The sequence below is a fragment of the Dasypus novemcinctus genome, chromosome 3, assembly GCF_030445035.2.
Source record: "Dasypus novemcinctus isolate mDasNov1 chromosome 3, mDasNov1.1.hap2, whole genome shotgun sequence".
NCBI classification, from domain to species: Eukaryota; Metazoa; Chordata; class Mammalia; order Cingulata; family Dasypodidae; genus Dasypus; species Dasypus novemcinctus.
In genome coordinates, this window is record NC_080675.1 from 66,470,333 (window position 1) to 66,477,900 (window position 7,568).

At 37.0% G+C, this 7,568-nt stretch overlaps 1 pseudogene; it reads left to right on the forward strand.

Moving 5' to 3' along the window:
• The first annotated feature begins 5,593 nt into the window (after positions 1–5,593).
• LOC101442147 (small ribosomal subunit protein uS17-like) lies at positions 5,594–6,069 on the forward strand (annotated as a pseudogene).
• The last annotated feature ends 1,499 nt before the right edge of the window (positions 6,070–7,568 follow it).

Sequence of the window (7,568 nt, forward strand, 5' to 3'; positions counted from 1 at the left end):
TATGGGAAGATGTGAGGATGCTGGCAACATTTTCAGAATTCATAGTTAGCATTTTATTAAATGTAATAGTCTCCAAGAGCAAAGAGGTTGTCTTTTAAGTCTCTGACTAGGAAAGCACCTGCTTCAAAGAATATTCACAGCAACTTAGATCAGTAAATTTTTCTAACTTAAAAGGATTTTAGAGAACTTCTTTTACAATGACCTCATGTTAGAGATGAGGTACTGGAGGTGAAGGTGTGAGAAGTGACTTTGTCCTTCTTACTTAGCTTACTGTATCAACTTCTGCTGGCAAACAAAGCTGGGAAAGGTATAAGGGGAAATATTAAATGATCATTAATCACCACTACTCCTCTTCCTCATGTCATAATCCTTCCATCCACTAGCAGAGCAGCTCAGTGAGGAAGAATTTCCAGAAAAGCATTTTGAGCAGCTTGACCTCCAAATTTTCCACACATTTGGGGTTAAGTACACATGGAAGGGGACTCTGCACCTGGTAACTATTTTCCTTGTAGAAATTATCCAGTATGAAGCAACTGAAGGATATAGATTATATATGTGAATCTATGCATATTTTTAAAAGGCAGCTGAATAATTTTTTTTATGATCAAGTAGCTAACAGTTTGAATTACAATAAATACGCCAGTTAAAAAGAAATGACAAAATAATCACAGTTGGGTAGATGATTCTAACTTCACTGTAATGAACTTGGTAATCAGTACATTAAACAAAATAGCTTGGATTTGAATCCCAGCTCTGTTGCTTACTATCTATGTAAAGGTGGGCAAGGGAAACCCTCTGAGTCAATTTTCTTTGCTTTAAAATAAAGATATCAATTTATCTTTCTCTTTGTGTTATTTTGGAGATGAAGCAATTCAATACATGTCAAACTCCTAGAAAAGAGCTTGCACATATTAAGGCCCCAAAGATGTTATTATTAATAATTGAATGTCATATTACAAATAACTTTCGCTGCTGTATATTCCTTTTGACATTCATTTTCCCCAGTGTTAACAGCTTCTAGGTTCCGCTTACTCCATAGTCTATGCAGTCCCAGGAGAAGCATTTCTGTTGCTAACCTATGGGTTGGATCACAGTCCTGTGTTTGCCCTTCCAGTTCTTTCATCACCTTATAACGAGCGCCCCATCTTTAATATGCCGTGGGTTCTGTTTTCCTGCTTAGTCTCTGTCTGATACACCTGCCCTAACTCAATATAAATTTACTTTCTACCACTCACTTCAGTCCCTTAGAACTTTGTATTTTATTTTCATGTCTTAGTTACTGCCATGGCTTTATATTTATATCCTTCCCCATCCAGGACATATCTCTAGGCTTTTCAATAAATTTTTAATAATGTACTATGTTAGATATAAAATTTATATTTCTAAATATAATCTTAAATTATTTAAATTTTTCTGATATACGTCTGATGAAAAAAGATTGGAAGAAAAGCATAACAAACACTAAAAATAATTACATCTGGATGATGAAATTTGGATTATAATTTTTAAATAATTTTTTATATCATAAAATATTTATGTCCGCTATATACATGTCCTGGAGAACTCCCCCCCACCCATGTGCCCCCCATCAATAACACCCCACACCAGTGTTCCTCCCCTGCCATAGCTGAACCTCTCTGTGGTCCAAACTTCTTCAACTATGAATCTTAACATATTGCCAAATTCAATTAATAGGAAATTGAAATATAGTGATGGGTTTAAAGTTTAGAAATAGAATACATAGTAATTTAGATATACTAAAATAAAGTAAAAATAAATCGGTGTATTAATAAAATGAAAAATATTATAAAGCTTTGTTTCTAACATTTTTCCTTTCATCACTGTAGTAGGTATTGCCCTGTATGTACAGTGGCAAGGCACTTTGATTTCTTCCTCAGTGTCTACATCCTTTCTTTTTTTTTTTTCCTAATTTTTAATTTTGTCTTCAAAAAAGTTTTAGATCACAGTAATTCACATACACAATATAGGGGACTCCCAGATATCCAACATCAAACCCTTTTCCCCTTTCCCCAGGAATGGTCTTTTTACATGTTCATGTTATATTTGCTGCAGCTGATGTACAGATTTTGAAACATAGCTATCAAACATGATTCCATTTGGGTTTATATTATGGTTTGTATTTCAGAATGTACAAATTTCTAAATTTTTAGTTTCTTTATCTTTTACCTTATGGTTTACATTATGGTTTACATTTTAGTTTATAGACTTACACACTTTAGATGTAAGTTGACCTGTCCATCATTGCATGATCTTGTGGAGCACGTCCATCTCCCCCAGTTGCCCTGCTTCCATACAGGCTATAACTCTCTCCTCCTCCCCTCAGGGTACACCGTGAAACTCAATCTTCACTACTTGAGGAACCAGATTTACAGATACTGCAACAATGCTGAGGGCTTGATGTACTAGCCTGCCCTAATTAATTGGGAGCCAACAATTCTCTGGAGAGAGAGACACAATTCCCTCTATTTGGGAACATCAGGTCTCCCCAGGATGTGGGTATATCTTTACATTCATTTTATGGGTCTCCACCCAATGATATAACACACTATGACAAAATGAGCACCCACATACTCCCTAGAAGCTTGCCCCTGTACCAGATGCCCCGCCCCACACTAAGCACCTTAAACACGTGATCCTTCCTTATTATATTTTCTAAAAAGTTTCTCAACAGTATAGTTTCAACCATATACCTGACATTCTCCCATATTCAACGGTTCTCCCCAGCCCTCCCCCAAATTCCTTGGGTCAGCTGACCCATTCTCCCAACCCTAGCCCCCTCAAGCCCACGAAGCTGAACCCAATAATTTAGTATTATTTTAATACTAAAAATAATTATATCTGGATGATGAAATTTGGATAATTTATTTTCTTTATTACCTTTGAACAGAAATTTGCGCATTCAGTATTTTTTAAATTTTCTACAAGAAATATAGATCATTTTATAATCAGAAAAACATCTCTATTTTTACCAACAGGCTAATATACTTTTCTAAATATTCATGATTTTGGACATTAGTTTAGAAACATTAAGGACACTAAAAGATATTGGCTGTTTAGGAGAATCCACTGTTAAGACTGATTCAAACTCAAATAGTCCTTAGGGTCTACCTAAAGGAATCTTACAGGTGGGAATGATTTTATTCAAATTTTTACAATTTGAAGGGTACTTCTCTATTTAATCAATGCTAATTGCATGTTACCACAACCTGCCTTGGTACATCTGGTCCACTAGTGATTTTAATCTACTTTCTGTTAGGGATCAGGTGCTATCTTCAAATGCCCCACTTTTCTTTCAAAATAAATAGTAATCATGAGATGATGATAACTACAGTAGTAATAATAATGGTATTGAAGGGGTTCTGTCCTCCCTGTAAGAAAGCCCTGCCAATTCCTTTGTAAAGATGGATCTTTCATAAAAGCGGTAACAGATTGTCTCTTTGCACACTGTCCCCCTCCCACAGCCCATTTGTATCCTGTCCTCCCCCATTCATGACCTATTTAGGATGCAAGCAATCAAGGTAGAGTATGGCTTGTAGCTGTGGTCAGTAAGTGACTGCAGAATTTAGTCAACACCAAACAGGACTTTCCAGCTTTTAGTGCACCTCAGTACCATAGGTGACCTTAGCTAAACCTTAGCTAAGCTTTAGCATGTTAGACTATGTTAGAGCACAGAGCACGTGCATTTAAGAACCCACTTGTAAAAGCCCCCTACCTGTCAATCTTTTCTCTCAAATGACAAAACCCCTCCCTAACACAGCCCAATATAACGCTGTTACATTGTTTGGAAAGGCAAGATCGAGACTCACTCCCTGCCTCCATCAGCATAATAAAGCTTTTTTCCTGATTGATCAGCTTTAGCATCAACTTCTATTACCTGCACCAGCCAAAGAACCAGGGAATTTGTGAGTGGATCCTATAGGTCAACTATGTTAGGCATTCTAAGGCATCACCTCACTATATTATCATTACACTCTAAGAGAATGTTATTTTCATTTTACGGCTGAGGAACATATGCAAAAGAAATTAACTAATTTGTACAAGCTCATAACCTGTTACATGGTAAAATTTAGATTCAAAAGAATGCCATACAAAAGATTACAATACTATATCTCAATTCTTAAATAAGCACAATAGTTCATATATTGGGAGACATCAAAATTCTTAAGCAATGAGGAATCTGAAAGTTGCACTCTGGCAGGATTGCGCCTTTTGTAGGGTTCTGTCTCCTTTCTGCACCATACAGACCACAGAGAGACACAGTACAATTCTAGATATGAGAAATCTATTTTAACAGGAAAATGTTTCATGTGGTATAAAACTACTGATTAGCTAATCAGTTACCAAAGTCAAAGTTGCTTCTTTCTTACACGTTCTCTTATAGGCCTTTGACAAACAACACTTCTGTAGCATTTCCAAGGGAAAGAATATCCAAGGAAGAATTACAATAATGTATGTTAAGATTCTGAATGCTTTAACATCATTTCCCTTGATAACATCAATCTGACAGTTGTTAGATACGACATTAGATTGATCAGAAGGAAGGAAGGGAAAGAGAACCAACAGAGAAGGAAAAAAAAAAGTCATTATGAAAATGAGTTACTTTCTAGGGATAACTAGGAACCTGGAAACTGGAAATTGGCTTCCATGCCCCCACAAAGAATCCAATCTGCAATGTGTGTGTATGTGTGTGCATGCATGCACAAACATGCATGCATTTGTGTTCACCTTACAGAACTAATTTCTTAAACTAATTTCTTACTCCTCTAGTTACCACTCCCCCCAAAAAAAGTAGAGATTAGACTTGTCACAGACCTATTCTAAAATGAATTTGGAAGTAGTTTCAAGTCCCAATACCATGCAAATATAAACAGTCTTGTTTTACATAGTTAGTATTGCTGTTTAATTTTTTTAAATTTATTTGAAAAGTGTCCCAGATTGCTTGCGATAAGAACTTTTACTTTTCTACAGGACTTGGAATGTACTCTTCTTTCCCTTTTAAGAATAGATCAATAAACTTGTGTAAATATCTATAAATTGCTTTCCAAAAATTTATATTAGACCAACGTGATGGAATAAGATGGTCCATGGTGGGATTCGGCCACAGAATATTTGAGCAACTAGCAAAAACTGACAGAGCCATCTTTCTCGAAACTCCTGAAAACAAATTGTTGCAGTAATTTGGTGAGTGCTGAATCAAGAAAACGCAGCTTTTGAAGTAATAGGAAAAGCTCCTGGCATGCTTGCCATTCTCCCCGACCTCTTTGTCAGCATGATGCGGAGTGACTCAGCACTCCTGTGAGGGTCCCCGGCTTTGTATTGGTGGGAGCAGAGTAACCCCTGTGTGCCTACTGCTGTATCTGTATGTCTGACATTGCCAATCTATTGGGTGACAGTCTGAAAGACTAAACCAGGAAACTCATCTCTGATTCACCCTCCCAGAACTTGCCCTGCAGACAGAAGCAGCTTGTGGAAAGCTAATGCAGCATAAGAAATAATTATGTTAAAGTGACTTGTGTAAAAGGATGACTTTAAAATATACAGTAGAGCTCTTTTTTTTCAAGTGGCCGGAAAGATGGCAGACATTCAGACTGAGCGCACCTACCAAAAGCAGCCAACAATCTTCCAAAACAAGAAGAGGGTCCTGCTTGGAGAAACCAGCAAGGAAAAGCTCCCGCGTTACTACAAGAATATCGGTCTGGGCTACAAGACACCCAAAGAGGCCATTGAGGGCACCTACATCGACAAGAAATGTCCCTTCACTGGTAACGTTTCCATCCGAGGGCGCAGCCTGTCTGGCCCGGTCACCAAGATCAAGATGCAGAGGACCATGGTCATCCGCAGAGACTACCTCACTACATCCGCAAGTACAACCTCTTTGAGAAGCGCCACAAGAACGTGTCTGTGCACCTGATCCCCTACTTCAGGGACGTCCAGATCGGCGACATCGTCACGGTGGGTGAGTGCCGGCCCCTGAGCAAGACCGTGCGCTTCGACGTGCTCAAGGTCACCAAAGCTGCTGGCACCAAGAAGCAGTTCCAGAAGTTCTGAGACTGGACACCTGTCCGTCCCCCTGCCCCCCACCCCCCGTTCAGTATAAATAAAGTTATATTCCCATCCACAAAAAATACATATATACACACACACACACAATAGAGCACTTGTGAGGAGGTGAAAGTCTATTTCATACTGAGCAGAAGGAATATTCAGACTCCTGTAAATTGGAGTCTGGTGTACTTCATGATTATAGATACAAAAATACTAACAAACTGAATCTACCAGCACATTAAAAGAATTATACGCCATGATCAAGTGGTAAACTTGAATTAATATAAAATACCACATTAATAGAATGAAGGAAAAAAACACCTGATCATCTCAATTGAAGCAGAAAACAACACTGAACAAAATCCAGCACCTCTTCAATTAAAAAAAAAAACAACAACAGCAACATTTAGAAAACTAGGAATAAAAACTTTATCAAAACAGTAAAGGTAATATATGAAAAACACACAGCTGACATCATACTCAATGGTGAAAGATTGAACGCTTTCTCTCTAAGATCAAGTAAAGCACAAGGACACCCAATGTCAAGGCTGTTATTCAACATTGTACTAGAAGTTCTACCCAAAGAAATTAGGCAAGAAAAAGAAATAAGACATCCACATTGAAAAGGAAGATTAATAATTTCTCTATTTGCAGATGACATGATCTTATATATGCAAAATGCTGAAAAATCCACAATAAAACTCTATGAGTTAATAAATGAATTCATCAAAGTAGCAAGGTATAAGATCATCACACAAAAATCAGTAGTGTTTCTATTCACTAGCATTGAATACTATGACGAAGAAAAGAAACATTCCATTTACAATGGCAATAAATTTAACCAAGTATGTAAAGAACTTATACATGGAAAACTACAAAACAGTGCTAAAAGAAATCAAAGAAGACTGAATAAATGGAAGGACAATCAGTGTTTATGGATTGGAAGACTAAATATGGTTAGAAGTTGATTCTGCCCAAAGAGATTTATAGATTGAATGCAATCCCAATAAAAATTTCGTTAGCTTCCTTTGCAGAAATGGAAAAGCCAATCATGAAATTTATATGGAAGGGTAAGGTTACCAAATAGTCAAAACCAACTTGAAAAGAACAAAGTTGGAGACTCACATTTTCCAATTTTAATACTTATTCAAAGCTATAGTAATCATAACTTCATGATACTGGCACAAGGACAGAGTTATAGAACAATGGAATTTATTCAGAGTTCAGAAATAAGCTCTCACTTTATGGCTGACTGGTTTTTGACATGTCCACTCAATGAGGAAAGAATAGTCTCTTCAACAAATGGTGCTGGGAAAGTTGGGTTTCCATATGCAAAAGCATGAAGGTGGACCTCTACTTTATACGATATACAAAATTTACTCCAATTGGATTAAAGATCTAAATATAAGAATCAAAACTATAAAACTCCTAGAAGAACTCATAGGGAAGCATCTTCAGGACCTGTGTTAGACAATGGTTTCTTAGAATTTTCACCAAAGCAG